The following is a 21,326-nucleotide window of genomic DNA, read 5'->3' on the forward strand; positions in this document are numbered from 1 at the left end:
GTCCTCAGTAGAATTGTCCTTGTCCTGTTTTATGTGTTAGGTTTCCCCGGGTTCTCCTCAGATGTCCTTACACGGCTATCACACTGGAAAGTTTTTCCAGTAAATGTTTATTATGCAGCAACACACGGATCTGCTTCCTACTGCTTACGATTAACTTTTAAAAGTTGTGGATAAAACATAAACTTCCCTGTATTTTAGTAAATGAAGAGAAGAGAAAACGGGTTTTTCTTTTTCTTTTTCAGAGCAGCTCGGTTTAAAATCATTCCAGATGTTTACCCAGCATCTCTCTTTTCCAAGCCCAACTGCCTGAAAGTCGTCTTGACAGGCTGAAAATCGGCCAAGGACCCCCTTAGTCTCTCCCCACTTCTAATGCTGACTTATAATTTTAAGTATTTTGAAGTAATTTTAGACATGCAGGAAGTTGCAGTGTTCCTATGTACTCTTTGCTCAGCTTCCTACCACGATAATATCATCTGTGACCCTGGGACCCCATAAAAGCCAGGAAATTGAGGCTGGCCCAATCTCATTAACCAAGCTGCAGGCCGCATTCTGCGCCTTCTGATGTTATTAAACCCAGGGGTCCACAGCACTTTGGAAGCGTTTTAGGATTTCACGAAGTTCAGCCCTGTCTTTTATCTTTTAGATGATTCTTGGATCCTTTCCAATTGGCAGTCAATGACATTAACTTCCGCCAGGTCAATAAATCCTTAAAGAGCCACATTAATGCTTTTCACGAATGCTGGATCCTGCGTGGTGCTTTATGGGTTCCTATCCCTGAAGAGAGAACCCAGAGAACCCTCTTATCTGGGTTTGTGGAATTTGGAGACAAGAGATGACTCAGGTCAGTGTGGTGTAATGGAACATAGGACAGAGAACTGGGGTCTTGAGATCGGATCTTAGTAACCAGCATGCATGGGTTACCTCACATCCCCAGTGCCCTCATTTTACAGTTCAAATTTTTGCAACTCAGTAGTAGAGTTGAGACTTGAACCTAGGTGATCTCAACCAGAGTGTGCTTGCAGCCTGTTAGGGCTTAGTCCTTCAAGTGGGTCTACACACTTCTCTGATTGGTTCTCACTAACTGTGCCCTGGTTGCTCTGCCCATTTGTTGCCTTCCAGCTCCGAGATGGGCTTGTCTAAGATCTATCACATCTCTTAATGCAAGTGCAGTCAGTGGCTTTCCTGGTGAAATGATTCTATTTGGCAGAGCTGGGAGCCTTCAAAAAGAAGCAAACAAAATGCCTATCCTACCCCTTGGAGGTGCTTTAAGGTAAGATTTCTGTAGTTGTAGTTAATGCGATAGGAGCCTTAGTTCCCGTTGAATTATCTTTTGTTGTGTTTTAATTAGGCCACCTGCAAATTGATTTCAAGATGCAAAATCCCGAGTGACCAGCCAGCCCAGCACCTCCATGTACTTAGCTCAGGACTCAAATGATATGTGTGCATTCCTCTCTCTTCCTGTCATGGGTACCATTAATGGTGACATGCCACTAGAATGGAATGTGGGAGCTTATCTGCATCTACCTAATTAGTTTTTCATTCTCTACCAAGGAGGGTTAAAATGAAGCCTGCTTATAAATGGTGTTTAAGCTGCACAGGCTTGGGGGACAAGCTGTAAAAACCAACAGTGCAGAGCATTGGGTGAAGGGCTTAATTTTCTCTTCTGGTTGGGGACCAAACACATTACTTCACAAAGGTAAAGATTTTCCCATTTATAGAGGGTGTGAGGGATAAGCCTCGGCTCATAAATTTCCTCCATGGCCTCTCTTCAGAGTCTGTGAGATGGCCTGACTCCAGAGACCATTGTCTAACCACATTAGCACAATAAATTAAAGGGCCAAGTGTTGGCTAAATTGTCAGGGAGAGCTACATGGGAGCTGGTCCTGAGATTAGACTTATGATAAACAGGATTCCTCATTCCCAAGCACTCCTTGAAAGGTCCCAGTGATGATCCCAAATCTGAGGCACAAGATAATTTTCTGAATAATTCTTCATCAGCTAGAATGCATAGATAATTTCTGGGTATCTTTTCTCCATTCAATCCTCATTGTTATTCTATTTGTCTCTCTGTCTGTTGTCTATCTACCTACCTACCTATCTACCCATCTATCCATCCATCCATCCATCCATCCATCCATCCATCCATACATCCATCCATCCATACATCCATCCATCCATCCATCACTCATCCATCTATTTATCTGTCTGTCTGCCTGCCTGCCTGCCTGCCTGCCTGCCTGCCTGCCTGCCTATCTATCTATCTATCTATCTATCTATCTATCTATCTATCTATCTATCTATCTATCTATATCTATATCTATCTATCTATATATATATATAGTCTCATTTATTCTAGGCTATCCTTAAACTAAATATGTAAATATGTAGTCAAGAATGACTGTGACTTTCTGATCTTCCCATGTTTGGATTGCAGATGTGTGTCACCACACTTGGTTTTTGTAGTTCTGAGAATTGAATCCAAGCCTTTGTCTATGCCAGGCAAACATTCTTATCAACAGTCTTAGTAACTTTTTTATTGTGATAAAACATGTGACCAAAGCGACATGTAAATAAAAAAAAAGCATTTAATAAGGTGCTTATGGCTTCCAAAGCTTAGAGTCCATGATGGTGAAGAAAGCAACAGTAGGAATATTGCTAGTGTTTTGGAACCTTAAATCCTGACCCAAGTGGCACACCTCCTCCAAGGCCACACCTCCTAATCTTTCTTAAACAATTCTACCCACTAGGAACCAAGTATTCAAACATGAGTGTATGGGAGCCATCATCATTCCAAACTGAGTGCCATTCCCAGTTTTCATTGTTAAGCTTTTTATAAATCTATAGACTGATAATGTGATTTTCAGGTTCTGGTACAGCATGATCATAAAGAACCCTGGCTAGCATAGCATTAAATCAAGTACACAGGGGGTTTGAACATGGATTTACTTTGTGACTGTTGGTTTCTTGTTCATTCAGCTGGCTCTGGAAACGTGCATGATACTGAACCTGGAGGGATCTGATGTAGGGCACCTTGGGAGAGTTATAGTGTAAATGTCCAGATGGCAGAGATGTGCTGTATTCTGTGTACAGATCTCTGGGGAATCTGGCAAGGTGCCATTCTGGGGACACAGGATGCCAGTCTGGAGACACTCTTAGGAATGCTTGAGGAACTGAAGGAACACATTGTGATTTTTCTAAGCAGAACTAGGGTTTCATGCATCAAGTCTCAGGAGTAATTACCCCTGGAATAATCCAGAATGAACAGGGATAAGGATCTAGATGTCTAATAAAGCATAAGGTCATCACAGTTCTGCTCTGGAGACAAATCTCTCCCTGGCTTTTTGCCTCTCTGTCTTAGTCCCGAGATGGGGAAATCCATCTCCTCACTTCTCTTGACTTTTCACCTCTGATTTTTTTTTTTTTTTTTTTTTTTTTTTTTTTTTTTTTTTTTTTTTGCTTGCACTTTGTTTTTTGTAACTGAGTGGAATGTCCTTGGAGAGAGCTCAGAATTTCAAAGGCCACCATAGGTTACCCTAATCACTGTGAAGAATGCCAACCTGCAAAGTCAGGGGGTTTCCGGGGAAGACAGGGCATTTTGGGGAGGGTATATGTCCCCTGAAGAACACGGGAGGAACTTTTCTGTGACTGGTCCAGACATGGCAAGTGCCCTATTCTCAGAAGCTGATAGAAGTGAGAACAGTGTCAAAGGCTGTCTGCCAGAGAGGGACACTCCCAGCCCAGGACAGTACAGACTTAAAATGGTTTCCGGTTGGAAATCAGAATCTTGAACGAGGATTAAAGTTACTGAAACATTCGGAAAGTTACCTAAACAGGGAGGGCTGCCCCATACCATGATGTTTCAGAGGTGGGTCACTGGTAGTAATGTCACTGGTGCCTTGCTGGTCACCACAGTTTTCCTCAGTTTATTTGGAGGCCACTGGACTTGTGAATCCCCAGCCAGCTAAGACTCTGCTCACATCCTGTGTTGTCACAAGTTGATAAATCTGAATAAGACTGTGACTCTTGAAAGAAAGGGACTGTCTTTTATGCCCCCAGGCTACAGGGAGGAAGTATGGCAGGTATCCAGGTGTTCTGGGATGCAGCCAGTGTAAGTCAGCCTTACCTGCCTGTCTGCAATTGGATCCTCATGGCCCGTGGAGTATTGAACCAGTGTTTAACGCAGTGAGCGAATAACAAATACAGAGTTTACGCGTTCAACTAAAAGCTGGTTTTATTTATTTTTCCTGGTAAGAGAGCCACAATCACTGTTTTTTGCTTTTTAAAAAGGAGAATAATAGGATTAAAAATCTGTGATACCCTTATTAGCTGATATGAGAGCCTGGTATATTTGGCTAGGTCTGCTTTAAAGATATTGGGGGAAAACTATCTCAATGTGTGTGTGTGTGTGTGTGTGTGTGTGTGTGTGTGTAAGAGAGAGAGGAGGGAGGGAGAGGGGAGAGAGGGAGAGGGAGGGGGTTATCTAAAGCCACTTCTGCCCTCTGCAGAACATCAGCAGCTTTGGACTACGGCAGGTCTCTTCTGTTGTGTCTGCTCACTGTGCCCAGAGCCTGGCACAATGGCACTCAAATGGCATCTGTCAGTGAATGAAAGAACCAGGTATTGATTCCTGTTAGTGCCTCGGACTTGGCATCCTGGACAATGCTTTCTGAGGAAGGCCAGATATGACAATAGAAGAAGAAAAGCTGCAGTGTTTGGACATTGTAGCCCATGTTTTTCATGGCGTATAAGTCCATTTCTTCAGTCCGCAGAGGCGGGTGGTATGATGCCTGATTTACAGAGGTGCACATCTGGGTCCTACCTTCACGGAGTTACTTCTTAGAGTTTTAGGGTAAACCATGTGACCTTGAGGGAAATGTTGGCAAATTGCCTAGTGGTGTGTTAAATGAGTGCAGTGAACCCACTCTGGGAGGTGCTGGGTAATGTCCCAGAGCTCCAGGTTGTGGTAGAGGAAGCCTGGAGGGGAAGCTTTTGCGTGGAAGGTTTGAATCCGGAAGGAAGGGGAGAGAAGGACCAGGAAGACCTCTTGAAGGCAGGCCTGGAGGCATTCTGTGAGCATGATGTTGGTATCAGGAATCATCAGGGGAAAGGTTATGTGAATGTCAGCATGGCTTGTGAATTTATGGCTCCTCTTCTAAGCTTTAGAATATGCTAGAAGCTTGTTCCTGAGGACTGCATTGATTTCCCAGTGGGCCGTTTTCTTTATTAATAATCTTTTCTTTTTTTCCTTCCTTCATTCCTTTCATGTACATGATTATTTTGCTTGCACATATGTCTGTGTGAGGGTGTCAGATCCCCTGGAACTGGAGTTACAGACAGTTGTTAGCCACTATGTGGGTGCTGGGAATTGAACTCAGGACCTTTGGAAGAGCAGCCAATGCTCTTAACCACTGAGCCATCTTTCCACATACAGCCTCCTGTTTTCCTTATTTATACTCTTCCTTGCCTACCCCAGAGTTCTGCCCCCTTTAGTTCAGTGGCTCACGTGTTCACTCTCTTTGAAGGAGGTTTGAGACATTTCTCGGAAGCATCTTATAGAGACTTTATGGCAACCCAAGAACTAGAAGGCTTCCTTGCATGGGGATGCTGGCTCTGTGAAGGGACATGAGCATTCTGGGATCAAACAGCAAGTCCTTCTGGGATGGGGTATAGCAGAAGCAGTCTAGGATTACTATAAACCACTCACACTTCTGCCCTAGAAAGCCTTGTAAGGAAAGACGGCTGAAAGGAGTAGGTAGGTGGCATTTCTTGAAATGCCCACTGAAGATTTCTCCCCTGACTTTGAACTCCAGTGTGCCAGCGGCCACTGGGTGAAGGAAGGCTTGTTGCCTCCTGCCTGACTCTGTTACAGAGGAGCCATTTAAGACCTTGGCACCTGGAGGTCATTACCCGTCTGACTGCATGCTGGGTCATAAAATAAGCCTTAAGTGCTTATGACTGCTGCTAAGCATTTAAAATGTATGGATGGTGGAAATTTGGGTTGGCACCTCTGAAAGGAAATGGAATTGGTCTGATGGAAAAACACTCACCTTCATGGTGGAGGTGCAAGGGCTAGGGTTAGAATAGCCCATGGGATTCTAACCTCTCTACTGGTAGAAACTTAACTCTACCCATTAAACACGGGGAACTATTTTTACCATTTTTTTTTTCTTGAGACAAGACCTCATGTAGCCTGGGTTGGCCTTGGACTTTCGATCTTGCCTTTTCCTCCTGAGTTTTGAGATTATAAACATGAGTTTATGGACTGTCTTTAAGTTGGAATATAACATACATAAAAATGCTTGCTGTAAGCATAGAGCCTGAAAAACATTCACCAACAGCTCCCACAGGACAACCAGCAGGAGTATGCATTGCAACCTGGAAGTCCCTGGCCCTGCTGTGTAGGTCACTAACCACCTCCCCACCCTGCTTATGGGAAACCTCTGTCCTTGCATACGTAGCCTGCATCTTTTTGCTTGGATCTTGGATTTGGTGACAGTGGGGTCATGGGGTATGTTTGTCTTTACATTTGGTCTCTTTTGTTCAATATTACATTTATGAAATTCTTCCCTAATTTTGCTGCCTCAGTTTTGTAGTCTGGTTGCATTTACCCACTCCACTGTGAGATTTACAGTTTGGAGCGTTGCAAACAGAACTCAGGCTATTCTAGCTTGTGTGTTTTGGTGGATCTGGGAGGTGTCTCTGGGCATGAAAGAAAAGCTGTGTTCAGCCCGAGCTCCCTAGAAGATAAGATTCTAAGGGATGACTACTGGATTGAAAGACTAGGGAGGGAGCCCTTGTGGTGGGTGAGCTTAAAGATACCCCTGTTCCAGTGGGGCTCTGTATCCCTAACTTACATGTTGTAGGAAGTAGTCAGTGTCTAAGTTTGTGCTCTGGGGATTGGTCAGTCCCCAAGAAAGGTCTAGGACTAATGTTTTAGTCTTGATGTTCTGGGGTATGTATATAGCACTGGCTAAATTGTTTTTGATGGAAGTGGTTGATTTAGAAGCCAGCCTGGTGTTCTCCCTCCTGAGAGGAGAGCATGGGGCTGTCATATACAGCAGTGGCTCAGTCATACAGGGTTTCAGGAAATGCAGGAGCAGAGGACATGAAGCTGCCACACTTAGGCTGTTGCCTACTTACATGATCTCAGCCGCATAGATTCATTCACGGGGACAAGCACTGCACAGTTTTTTAGGAGTCCTGGGAAATGACTTCCCAAACTCTGGCTGGCAGGTCTGCAAGAAAAGAGTCTAGACATACTACTGTGACTGCAGTCCAGTGCTTTTGCCCCAGCAGCCCCACCCTTCCTGTGGTTCTGGACTCTCTGTCCACCTTCATCATCCACCTGCATGATCCGTCCTGGTGATACCATGTAGCCAGCAGACCCTTGGAATGTGACCAGTAAAACCAAGGAAACGAGAATTTTATATTTCTCTTAACATCTCCTAATTTTACTTAATTTAAATTTAAAAGCAGATTCTTAACACCACTGCTGACTGGAAGTTTTTTTTCTTCCTTTTTAAGAGTATTTGGAGCAGCTTGGGCACATATCTCCTATAAAATTATATTGTAAAATAAGTACAGATCAGTTGCTCTCGGGTCAGATGGGAATTTAGCACCCAAAATGGGACATTCTAAAAATGAGAATTTTTCATTAACAGCTTCTGTATGAAGATGTATGGAAATGGTGACGTCTTGAAAAGGGTTGGGTAGAATAGTGCATGCAAATAGAGTCTTCCCAGAGCCCAAGCTCAGGGCTTGTCTTACTGGAACTACAGCAGGGAGTTTAAAGAGGTGAGGGCGCCCAGTGGTTCCCATTACCATTAGGGGGTGACTCCTCTGGAGGACCCTGGTTGCTCCAATGAGTCTCTCGGGCTCTCGTTGGCTTGCAGTACTCCTTCTCATTGTGTTCCTTATCCAAAAAGGGGAGAACTCTGGCAAAGCTGGGGCCTGTCCTTTCTGCCACCTCTCCTCAAGTAGCATCTTCCCACCCCAGTTGAGGAGTCTGCCCCCCCAAAACTGGGTGTTATACTTTTGAATTTTTAATGCCAGAAATGTCATTGTATGTGTTGCTCAGGACATTTTTATGTAAGTACACGCGGTACGTTGTCCATGTTTTATCCCCACTTCTCGGTTCGCTTGTCTCACCTCTACCCACAGGGCAGGTCTCATGCACCCCTTCCTGCAGTTCATCCCTTTTGTTGCCCTCCACAGTTTCCATGCCATATATAATATTTTATTTATCTATATAAAAATCCAGGTACCACATGAGAGAAAGCCTATATTTGTCATTCTGAGATTAGCTTCATGTTCACTTCATTGGGTTTTTTTTTCTTTACAAAATTTCCCCTATCATCCTTATTACCTTCCCTAGGAGCATGGTGGGCATGTCACCATTTTCAAATGCCTTAGGGGAAGCAGGCTTGGCCACTTCTCTAAAGTTCTATAATTGAAGGGAGCAATGGATAGACTTTAAATTCAGGGAAACATGAATCTTGGATGATTTCTCCACCCTCGCATATTCCACGGTTGATGCACGCTAGTTTGTAAATCCTCATTCCTCGGTCCCTCAGGCTAAAGTCAGGTATCAGGTTGTGTGATAGAAAATCTTTGTCCCTCCTCAAGAAGATTGGGGTCTGCTCTGGCAAGGACAAGCTGGCTACCTACAGTGCACTGGTCTCAGGCTGGCCTCTCAGTGCAGGTGTTCCCCAAAGGAAGTTTGTGAAGGAGGGCTGTTCTAGCTTATGCAGCTGAGCCTGCCTCTCTGTTTAAAGCCAGTGATGCATCTTTCTACTGCCTGAAACTTTCATCTTGGGTCCTCAGTCCATTTGATTCTTCTCCAGGTTACAGCCCCTCCCCCCATGCTGCTCTTCTTAGTCATATTTCTCCCCTGATGCCACGCTTTCAAGTTTAGTGACCATGATGTGATGTCACAGTGCAGGCCAGGGCCACCCTGAGGCTGTTCTAAAATCCCCAGGTCTTATGGAGTCTTCTTTATTACCTTGTCTTGGTGTCTCTGCTTGTTGCCCACTGTACCATGCTCCCAATAAGGAGGGAGCCCTGAACGTTTCCGGGGTAAACTTGAACTTTGCAAGAGTAGTGCTTCCTGGTTATGAGGCATTGGTTTATATAAGGTCAAACCTGCAGGGTTTAGTTGAGCCCAACCTGTCAATTGGGGACTCAATGGGATGCTGGTTCCTGGGCATTTACAACTTGGTTAGTGAGTGCAAAGCACAGACTAATGGCTCCCTTTGAGATGGTCCCAAGGTGGGACTGGGGACTGACACAGAGCTTAGGAGTCTCTGAACTTCTTCATGGTAAAGAGGCTTGTGTTGGACTTGTCTAGTCCTGTTCCACTGTGCCTGTGGCAGAGATTCTAGGAACACATGCCCAGGCAGGCATACTCTGACACTTTCTGGCTTGGATCATCTTGCTATACTTTCTTTGTGTGCTCAGGACACAAAAAGACAGAACATGCTAACAAAAAGGAAAGAAAGAAAGACAGAAAGAAAAGAAAAAAAGACCTTGTTTTTATCATTTGAATTTATGTTCTATTAAAATCAAATGTAATAGAGCTATTCATAAGAAAAAAATCCCATTTTAAAACTAACATTTTCCTCTGATTTTTATTTCCTACTTGAGAGCAGGGACAGCTGACATGGAGGGAAGATATTAAAATGAATGTGGCTCATCTTTTCCCGGGTTAGTGTGCAGGATCAGCTGAGGGAACTGAGAGGACAGTACCTTATTTCTGATGCATTTCAAGGAGCCTGATGTCTAGAAAAGAAAGACATGTGACCTACATGGAATAGACCAGAACAGACTGTAGGCACACCCTATAGGTCCCTGTCACAGGCATGGTATAGACCAGACTGTAGGCACACCCTCTATGTCCCTGTCACAGGCTATAGACATGGTGACAGGGGGCGGTGATGGAAATAGGATCATAGTTGTCTGGAAGCACTTGCTGTGGATGGTTACAGATGCTTATCAGGCTTGCAAACCAGGGCAAGGCTGGTTTTCAAAGCTGAGAAGCTGACAAGTCGGAGAATTCTGTCAGGCAATTAACTCATAACTCGAAGCTTAAGCCATCAAGTACTTAGGAAAAATCATGCTGGAAACTGAAGTTAGTGTTCTTCCTCCCCAAAACAGAGCTGGGTTTTCAGTCGGAGAAAGGCCTATCTAAGCACAGGAAGTGAAGAGACAGCAAGCAGTTACTCGGATACTTAATGTCAAAACTCTCAGCACCTTTGCCTCAATTAGTGAAGTAACCGAAGCAGAAAAAGAACAAATGGGCAATTCCGCAGGCAATTCCGGGAATATCTGGCCCCAAATCTCTCCTTCTGAGAGGCTGGGGACCCAAAGAAAATTATGGGGGGTGGCAGAGCACTGAGTCCATGTGCACGGTTCACGTCCTGGGCCCTGGGGAGTGGAGGGAAGCTGAGAAGACATAGGTTCTCATCACTAAGCCCACTGCAGTTTGTCATCTGAAAATGCACATGGTGGGCTGGGAGATGGCTTAGTAAATAAGACCGCTTGCTGTAAAACAAGAAGACCTGAGTTCAAAGCCACAGCACCCACCTAAAAGTCGAGCATGCCTGTGCTGTAACCCCAGCATTGAAAGGTGAACCCAAGAGCTAACTGACCCTCCTCCCCCGCCAGGCTCATGAACAACAAAGACCGTAGATTCAGAGAGAGATCCCGTCTCAAACACAGTGGCATTCAATAGAGAAACACACACACACACACACACACACACACACACACTGTATATAGTCCAGCATTGGCCCTAAGCTGATTGTCACCTTGCTCCTGAGCTGGGAAATTCAAGCATCAAGCAAGACTCTCTGCTAGTGCTGCTGTTTGGATCTGAGCTTCTGTTGGGTGGCCTTGGTGCCTGCTTGGATTGCTTGTCTTCGGATCCAGGGCAGAGGCCTGCCCTTCTTTGCTTCCTTAGTGCTGATGACGAGCAAATTGGGCTGAATAAGTCTGAAACCTGCCAGCGATTTCAATAGGTAATGTGAATGAAAGGGCAGACCAGGAACCATCCACAGAGAGGGACCTGTGAGCACCTCTTGCTGTTCCTGAAAAAAACGCTTTCTCATCTTTTGTCATCCCCAGTAGTGATTCTAAGGAGGCTTGAAATACGCTTCCTGGCACCTTAATAGTGTTCTTTGAGATGTGTGTTTGTGGGGTGCCCTGTCTGGGAGTGTCTTGTTACTCGGAACTGGGGGTTGTGCCCACCTGTGCTCTGAGAAGTTCAACCAGTTATTTTGGGATCCGCGGTCGTCTTCTTCTGCTACAGGTGCAAAACCGCTTTGAGGTGGGTCAGAGCCATAGGGATGGTAGCAAATGGGACAAAAGAGAGGCTGAACCTGTGGCAGACACTGCACAGTCCTGCCAACACCAAAAATCTTGTTGTCTCAGAAATCTGTGGTAGTGTTGGGCTTTGGTTGTTGAGAGAGCAGGGCAGGACACGGGAATGGTAGGCCCTTGGCCTGGACCTACCCCTCTAGGATGCAAACGAAACATTTGGCCTAGGTTGGGGTTCCCCCTTCATAGAGGAAATGTTTTCAGATCTTTTACAACTTGTGAAATGAATGTCTTTCGGGCCAGCAAAGGGGTAATATTTCATCATTCATGATCATACTTTTTTTTAACGTCCCCTCAAGTGTTTGGATGTGAAAAATCTCAGAAATACAGTTAACCAAGCCGACTGGTGAGGTCAGCAGTTCCTTGTCTTGCAGCAGGAGAGTGAAAATAATTCTAGACTAAGAACATTGGGACGGTCACTAGGACTATTTTGTGACAGTTTCGTAAGTGGGGCGTTTAGGGTGGTAAGAGGCAGGAGACATTATTCTGGTGGTAAGGAAGAGGCAGCCAGCCATGGATTCGAGTCCCAGCCCTGCTTGGCTGCTGCAAAGGCTAAGAAACAGCAGACCCTGCTTCTCGCATCTGTATCTCCAACTCTTTTCATGGAAGAGACTCTTGGCTTCAGCACTCCCTAGTAGGGAATCTATGGGCCTCCATTCTAGCCTCCCATAAAACCCAGAAGATATCTGCAAGTATCACATAGTGTGTTCTTTCTGAAGTGTAGAAGGGGGAGAAGCAGCTGAGGGAGAGAGACGGGAGGGAGGAGCAAGGTAATTTTAGTTCTCTCTGAATAGTGAATGTTTTTGAAACACTTCCAGATTTCCTTTATGGGAAAGGAATGAAGCATCTGCAGGGAGGAGTGACGGACCCACCCCTCCCCCACCTCTTTTGTCCTGAGCTCAGTACCTGGTTTTTATGGCATGGGGTGTAAAATGGCATGCTCTGAAGATACTGGGAAATCTGCCTGACAGCGTTGTCAGAATCAAGAACGGGCAGAATGAAAGAACATGGAGAAACCCGAACTTCTGCACACAGATCAGAATCATATAATTTACCAAGGCAAACCGTTCTGTTGTTTTCCAAAGTGTGAAAGCTAATTTAGAAAGGGTAGAGAGGTCTGCTGGGATGGGCAGGAGTGACAAGTCTCAGGGCCCTGGTCTCTGCTCCTGCAGAGTGTGTGTGGGCACTGGAGTCTCTCAGGACAGTGGAGCCAACACCAACCTCCCACACACCCCCATGTTAGTGACCATATCCACCAGCCAGATACCAAGAAACACATTTCCAATGACAGACGCTAGTGCCCAAATTTTAAATTCTATTTTATATAGAAAAACTGAAACCTCTATCAGGAGTTTTTTACTGCATGGGGTTTCGCTACACGCTCCTCATTTTCCATGTCCTCGTTTGATGTCCTTTGGGATACTTTTGTAAAACTGAACAGAGCCTCTCACATCCAGGAGCTCTTCATCTGGAGGTGGAGACAGGTGCTGTGGGACACCCACAAAGACTCCCAGCTGAAGAGTCTTGAGAAGTAAGAGCAGGGGCTGATGGGTGAGGGACGCAGGGCTTTGGTTCAGGTCTAAATCGTGGGCAGCAGTGATGGGCCAGGGGGACCACTGGTACTGGGGAAATGGTACTTGCCAGAGGCTGATACACAGAGGCAGACAGAACCATAGTGAGTGGCCCTGGTTACCAGCCTAGAGATAGGGGATGGGCTGGAGGCAGCTTTTTCCCCAGGGCCACACAGTAGGCACATTGCTGCCTGTACTTGGGGGTCTACTGATCTTTACGTGTCAAAAAGCCCAGACCTTCAGCTTGCCTGAATCAATCCAAGTCTGGTGCTCTTGCTGGTCATTTAGTCTCTGTTGCATGTTTGCAAGTATAGGACTGTACCACGTAGGCACTTGACAGGTGTGGTTACTGCTGCCGTGAACTGAGCTAAGGACTGAGAACTGTTGGGTCAAATGCTTATTTTCTGAGAGACACCAGAGCAGCCCTTGGCAGGAAGTTAGTTGTGAAGTTTTTGTTTATTCATCTATCTATCTATCTATCTATCTATCTATCTATCTATCTATCTAATCTTTTATTTTATTTTTTCGACTCTTGCTTTTAAGCCCAAGAGGAAGTCTGACCCTCTGAGAATAAGCCTTGACTTCACAGGGGTGTGACAGGTCCTCCCTGATCTCTGTGACTTTGCACTGTTCTGCAGTTAAGTCTGAGGTTACAGCTTTCTCAGATCACACATCATTTGCTCTGTGGGAGTCAGAGCCTGAGCCAAGATGTGCTGATTAATTTTTGAAGTAGTACTTTAAAAACAAAACAAAACGGAAAAAAAAAAACTTGTTTACATAGAGCCGAGGGCACATCTGCTCTTGGGGCCAGCTGGCTGGCTTCAGCGCCTTTGTTACAGACTCCCATGTTCTCACCTGGCCTCACACAGCTTTCAGTGTCAGCGTCCCTCCAGGGCTGGGGGTGTCCTTGACACACTGTATCACGGCAGTGTGTCATAGCAGTACCTGGCAGACACCAGAATTCTTGGAGAACATACCTTTGTCCAAATGTTCATTGAAGGCCATCCCTCCCCCAGCTTCAACTATGGAGATATGGGGAGGAATTGATGGAAAAAAATGTGTGATCTACCAGGGACTTTTACATTGTTAGAACCATGGCATGGGGTTCCCCTTCTGATGTATACATCATATCTGTGTTTAGTAACTTGGGTGATTTGTCTATAAATAAATGCTTGGTTGGCCTACTTGACAGAGACTGGGAATCTAGATTCCAGGTTTGAATCAAGGTTCTAGAAACTAGGTCTACTGCAGTCTAAAAGGTGGGTTTTCTCTTGGAGGCTTTCTGGTCATAGGCAGCCCTTGCTGCCAGTGTTCTGGGATTCCCGTGTGGTCTCTGATGCATGGTGGGATGATGGGGTCCTTGGTATGAGCTTGTTCAAATCCCCTGCTAGTCTGCCGCCTTAAGAATTCTGTCATTATCCAGGATTGCTTGGGGCTTCAGACACTGGACCAGAGTTTCTATTGCTGGCTGAGGTCTTTGCAGCCTCGGAAAGCAGGAAGGGCTGGCAGGATGCGGGTGGTGATTATGGCAGGGCTTTGCAAGCTCTGGGGGTAAGTGGCATCAAGGAAGCGTTTTGCATGGATGATCCCACTAATCCTCCAGCATTTCCTCCTGCAATTTTCTCTATGCTGAGGGGAAGCAAAGAAGCCCAGAATTGTAAAGCATCTGGCCTGAGGACACACAGCCAGGACGAGGTGGGTTCCATCGAGGTGAGGGAGATGTGGGACTGGGATTCACAGTCCTTTGGGATTCTCATAGTTTGCTTTCCTCCACGCTTCCCTTTCTTCCAGAGTGTACCTGTCCATCCCATGGCCAGTGTGGCAACATGGAGCCCCATTCAAGGGCATCTCTGTTCGAGGGTCACATAGGTGAATGTTCACAGAACAGTGTCTTCCAGAGCCATATTGTCCCTTGTGCCTGGGTCTCTGCCTTTGACATGAACAAGTTTATAAAGTTCTGCACCCACTGGGGAATTCTGTGGTCTGTCTTGGATTTTCCATCATTGTGACAGAGGAGGCAAGAGACAGTGTCCTTCCCGAAATGGCTCTCAAGTGCATGATTGGGAATTTGGTTGATGATGGTGGTGGTGGTGGTGGTGATGTACAAGAAGGACAACAGCTGAGCATCATGCTGTGGCTAGTGGGGGAATTCAAAGACACTTAAGAAAAAAGGGATTAAAGTGAGGCCTTGAGGTAGCTTCCTGCCTTCCACTATTTAGCTTGGCCATCTCTAGCCTCAGGCAGTTTCTCTGACTCATCTCGGCAATGAGGAGAGCAAGGAGTATGCACGGGGAGTACAAAAAGGGAAACTGAAGCTGAGGCTGCTATTTACCAGGCCTTGTTCCAGCCTGCTTCTCTCTGCCCCTCCTTTGTTACTTAGTGTTTATTATTTCTTTACTGCTATTGTAGTTGCAAGAGGAACACTTGATCTTTGCAAGGGAACTTCAGAGCCAGATGGGGCTGTGCAAGTGTGAGCCAAAGTGCCCCAAGCTCCGCCCACAGTCACTCCTAGAAACTGATTGCTGTGGGATGTACCTGTCTGTCGCCATGCTCAGTGGAAAGAGGGCCAGCTGGGGCTTCTGTCTAGCTTTGCCTTCTGCTATGCTGTGAAGCAGGCCCCGTCCCCGGCTTCTGCTTCCCTTTGTTCTGTACTGCAGAGCAGCCACACTCACCTATAGCACTGGGAATGGTCAGGAACAGAAGAGGGTGTTGGTGGATCCACAAGACCTGCCAGCACCTACCTGGCTTCCCTCCATGGTACTCAAAAGGCAACTGGTAGTGTGGCCTCTCGCTTTGCCATGCACTTGCCTTGAGCTTCGTTTTAAAATGATGTTAAAACTTTCTAAGCGTTCTAAACATGGCATCTTGGATTTGGCATCATGCAGGTTCCTGGACCCCCTGCCCCAGGGGCTCACCATCACATCCTTACAGGCCACACTCTCTTGCCTCTTACCATGGCTGATCTGCTTGGGGGTGGTAGAGCATACTGTGGCCAGCTTCCCCTTGTGAAACCATCTAGAGGACACTGTCAGACAGGCTGCCTGCTCTTCTCTTCAGAAGGAAATGCCACTGAAGTATCTCAGGGGGCTCTCCCTACTCAAGGGTTAACCAGACTCTTATTTGGCTTATCTCTGAAAATAAAACAATATTTAAAAGTATTCCGATCAGAGAGGCCAGATGGCGGGGAGCACACAGCTGCTTGCCTTCCATTGTGCGCCCGTAATTTATTCACTCCGGGTCTCTGCTGTGTGTTTGCGAGACCCTCATTCGCATTCTGTGAACTTGTAATGTGTGAGTTCTATTCTGTGAGAAACCTGAAGGGCATCTGGGCGGGCTATCTCCTGCTACTCAGGATCTTCCCTTCTCTCTCCAGAGTCTGTCTCAGTGGGCAGGAAGGGACTAGGGACATGAAGGTAGACAGAGCCACCCTGTCCCCCCACCTTTATTTTCCCCCCACACATTCTCTCTCCTCTCATACACACTCTTTCTCTCACTCCCATACATTTTTCACTCTCTTACTCACACACAATCTCACTTATACACTCTTACACACTCTTTCCCTCTTTAACACACATATATATGCATACTGTCTTACACACACACACACACTGTCGTCTCTCCCTCTCTAACACACATATACACACTCTCTTACACACACACTGTCTCTCCCTCTCTAACACACATATACACACTCTCTTACACACACACTGTCTCTCCCTCTCTAACACACATATACACACTCTCTTACACACACACACACACTGTCTCTCCCTCTCTAACACACATACACACACTCTAACAAACACACACTGTCTCTCCCTCTCTAACACACATATACACACTCTCTTACACACACACACACACTGTCTCTCCCTCTCTAACACACATATACACACTCTCTCATACACACACACACACACACACACACACTGGGCACATCTTCTTTCACTCATTTTCCCTGTTGTGTTATGGGAATTGTTGGGTGGTGGGCACAATGCCGCTGCTTAACGACTTTGTATTCCAGCCACATGAGAGTCAAAATGTCGGAAAGCATGTCCCTTTCCCCTGGCAGGTAAGATTTGGTGCTGCAAATGCAGGAAACCTCACAAACACACAAAAAGAGAAATAACTGATTCTCAGACACCTCATTTCTTGAGGATATTGGGAGTCTTCAGCAACACAAAGCCTTTCATGTTGACCTGGAGAAGAAGAGGTTGAGGGTCTTAGTGGTAAAGGAGTTTGTCTGCAGTCACATGGCTATTTCAATGCTGTGGCTGGTGCCCAGAGCAGATTCTGTGGTTCTTAGATATTCAGCCCCTCCCCTGGTCCCTATTCTCTTCTATCTCTGTAAGTCACACCAAGCAGGAAGTATATGACAATAAATTCACGGTTGAGCCACCTGTACAGTGAGGCTAATGGCCCTACTTGTCTTTACTATTATATCGGGACATTTGAACCCAATCATCCACATTAACCCTAGGCTGGTGCAGAGACATAAGTCAGTGTCCACTGGTGTGTCACTCAGGTTACCAAGCCGAAAAAGCCCTGTTCTGAAGCATTCCTAGGAACTCGATGGAGTATTCTGGAGTTTTCTTCGGTCACTAAGGTGGGATTTTTTTTTACTGAGCACCCACCCACGGTGAGGTTCATGCTCTCCTGGACTAAGCATCGATGGCCCTGTGCTTGTGTGAAGCTTAAGGCTTAGCCTGGCTGTCTTGTCCGAGCAGTCTCAAGTCCAGACTGGCCAATCAGATGATAGCCGATACACCATTCTGCCAGCCTCTGTTGGTGGCAGCTTCCTGGAGTATATAGGTCAAAGGTCACAGGCTTGGCGGCTAAACAGATCCATGGTTGTCTAGTCACTGCCTTTATCACTCCACTTAAGTGCAGTCTATAGAAACAAAGCTTCCTGTGTTGCTTCTGAGCCTGCCCACCAAAACAGCTCTAGGGAACATAGCCACTGGCTGGCTGTGTGACTCTAAGTATGTGTGTAACTCTTCGGTGCCTCAGTTTCCCACATGTACTTTGAGGCTCTGAATACTGATGTCACACTTACTATTAAGGACAGTAGTATGCAGCCTCTCACATATGGATGACATTGTACTAGTGTGCATGTCTTCCTTTCATGTTTCTGGAGCCACTGAAAACCCAGAGTCTCCATGCTCCCCTGGGAGTCCTGTGCAGAGGCCACAGCCACTGTGTTCTTCAGAGCTGTTTTGGTGGACTGGCTCTGAAGCACAGCTTGAAGCGTGGGTCTGTAGGTTTCACCTGAGTGGGATGGCAGACAGGCTTGAATGGAAAAGCCAATATCCCAGTGATTCAAAACCACTGGAAATAATAAAATGAAATTCTAAAAGAGTTTCCCCTGTAGATACCTGGGGCTCAGAAAAAGAACGTCTGTTGTGTCACATAGACCTTTGGGGTCTTTTGTGCCCTTGGAAATCACTGGATGAGAACTGTAGTGTGAACATGTTTGAAGCCCACTATCTCTTTGTGGAACAAACCTGAGTTAGGTCACGGCTGTTGGCGAGACAGGCTTTGGCTGGGTTTGGCTGGGTCAGAGCTGGAACAGATGGACAGCTCCACCCACCCACCTGCCCCTGCTGTAGGAGACTGTGGCTCTAGGCCTCATCACTGTCGTTAGGGTATCTCTAGCCCCTAAGCCACAGTGTGTCTTTTACAGATTGCCTGGCACCAGATGGGTGCTTTAGGACAGCTCCTGTCATGGGGCTGAACAGTTCTGGGATGATGAGGTGATGATGTCTCTGGAAGGCCCTGGAGTCTTTGCTCTGGAGTTAGCTAGATGCTCCTGGGCTGTGTGGTCCTCACATTCGTGGCCCCAGCAAATGCAGGCTTGAACATGGTGCCAGTGGCTGATCCCATATGATGGACAGATATGGTGATGGTAGGGGGAAGGGTGAGCTTCTATTGGGAGCAAACCCATGATGAATGAACCTTTGAGATTTGCTGTCTGGCTTCTCTGGAGGCTGATAAAGCAAAGCCTGTGCCGGCTTTTAACAGTTGCTGAAAACTAGACACTGAGCAGCCGCAAAAGGCAGAAGGAAGTGATGATGGTGGTTTTTGTCAAAGAGAAGTTATTCTCAGATCCTGTGTCTGAAAGTGTTAGGACTGAAAGGGGCAGTCCCCAGGCTACAGCTTCCATATCGTAAAGCCAAAGCCTAGACAGAGGCCACAGCTCATAAGGGTGAGCAGCCAGAGTCTGGTTTGAGAGATGTGGGGAGTTCTGCTCAGGACCTCCCCTGCCCAGCAGATCTCTGCCATGCTTGTAGGGCATTTAGGCTTTCAGGGTTTGAAACAGCCTTTCGAGGAAGCTCCTACTTAGTGCTCAGCCTCAAGAGCATTGGCTCAGCATGGCTAACATCATAGAACCCAGCTTTATCTACCTGTGCCTGCAGGAGTGACTAGGGACTCTCTTGTACAGGAGGGCTCCCGGGCCTACCTGATCTATAAGGTCATCTGTGTTTCTGTGGTCTCAGGTGTGCCAGGGCACCCGAACTGCCTCATCTTCCTTATCCTACAACCAGCAAGGCTTTTTTTGTTTTGTTTTGTTTTGTTTTTGTTTTTGTTTTTGTTTTTGTTTTTTTTTTTTTTTTTTTTTTTTTTTTTTTTTTTTTTTTGCTTTCCATGGCTCCTTCTCTGTGCAGGACACATGGTACCAGACTAGTCAGCATCCCCTCATCCCTACTTTCTCTGGATGTAAACTTGTAGCCCATCAGTTTCGAATGCAAGTGGGAATTGAGATGGTGTGAGACACGGTGCCTCTGGTAACAAGGGATTCAGAGAAGAAGGCTGGAATGGGACCCACAACATCTTCTCTTTGGTTAAGCCTTCCTCTCCTCCTTATGCAGAACCCCTGGATAACTGAGAAGGTGATCTTTAGGTTGAGTCTTGAAGGAACAAACCATGGTCCTGGATGAGCTGTTGGACCACTTGAGGCTAAGCCAGATGATGAGCTGAAGTCTGTGGAGGTACAGATGGTGAAGATGCCAGGTCCTTGAGTCTCTTACCCTATTTGTCTCTTATGAGCTACTTATTCTTGGGAAGCAAACTGCACCTCTTTTCTCTATCGAAGGCAGGCATGGCTGAGCGGGTGCCTATAGGCTTGTACGACCTGGTTGATAACTCTAGAGATCATGGGTTCACTTGGGCTTTGACAATGCCCACTGTCATCTTCAAGATACACTAGAGGTTTCCCAGCATGAATGCCTCTTTAGAAGTTCCTAGGGGTCCCCTGCAGTTTTGCCCTGTTACAACTCTCTTCCTAGTTTCCTTCAGACACCTAGGAACAAGCATGCCACCTGTCTCTTCCTGGAATTCTTGTCCTCACATTGGATGTAGGGGGAAGTTGGACATCTAGGCACAGGTTTATAGGTGAGTATAAATCAGGTAGCATGGGGGTGGGGGCTTGAGGCTCTGTCTAGTGATGTTAAAGACTGTTTTACCTACAAAAGCTTGCCGTGTGCCTGGTGGAGGTTATGCCTTTTCTGTTACCTCCTCAAATTCATACTGGAGGTTTTACTCTCATACTACACATGAAAATCTAAGTCTCAGCATGGCTCAGTTTATCGTGTGAGTTCATAGAGTTGAGCTGAATTAAAAAGTGCGTCTGCTTGCTTTGAGGTCTGGCTTAATGCTTCGACTCCACGGAAATCCTGTCCCCTGTGTTCCATCTCTCTATTAAACTGAGGCTCTGGGTATCATGCTGGGGTACAGGAGAGAGGAGGGCTGTTCGCTATGGAGATTAGATCTTTGTGAGAATGTGGGTTTCCCACAGATATGGGTCATGAAATGATAGCTTTTTCTATGGGCTCTTTCTATCCTGTGATGCATGTAAAAAGTCATTGACACTAACAAAAGCAATGTTGATGGTGAAATTATTGTACAGCCAAGTATCTAATTTATAAAAACCTCCTGAAGTATTCAAGGTATGGTAGCACATGCCTTTAATCTCAGGATGTCATAGGGAGATCTCTATAAATTCAAGACTAACTGGCCTACATAGGGAATTCCAGGGTACCCAGGGCTATATTGTGAAACCCTGTTGTGTCCCTCTTATAGGTTCTTCCTTAAGCAGAAAGGTAAACAATTTAAAGATAGCTTCAGGAAGTCCCTGAAACTGACCAGGTTCGGTAGGTCCCTTCCCTGTCAAAATAAAAGCAATTAAAGTTGGGAGTTGTCTCAGATGGACAGAGCTGAACTCCAAGAATATTCTCAGCTAAGACACACTGAAAGGAAGACCGAGACCAGACCAGATGCCTGAAAGAATCAGAAGCAAGTCTAGCTGCCTGCAAGACATTTAGACCAACTGTGGCACCTGGAAAGGATACTCTCCAGCCTGTTGATCTGTTTGTAGACCATGCA

At 46.1% G+C, this 21,326-nt stretch overlaps 1 protein-coding gene across 1 annotated transcript in view; it reads left to right on the top strand.

The window, feature by feature from the left end:
• The first annotated feature begins 677 nt into the window (after positions 1–677).
• The window catches only part of CHST15 (carbohydrate sulfotransferase 15), a 61,295-nt gene continuing 40,646 nt past the window's right edge, over positions 678–21,326 (top strand). Inside the window, exons 1-2 of the mRNA XM_080911181.1 lie at positions 678–841; positions 1,120–1,270. The gene's annotated coding sequence lies outside the window, so the exon portion shown is untranslated. The remainder of the gene's footprint in view (positions 842–1,119; positions 1,271–21,326) is intronic.

The sequence above is a fragment of the Micromys minutus genome (genome assembly GCF_963924665.1).
Source record: "Micromys minutus genome assembly, chromosome: 2".
Taxonomy (NCBI): Eukaryota; Metazoa; Chordata; class Mammalia; order Rodentia; family Muridae; genus Micromys; species Micromys minutus.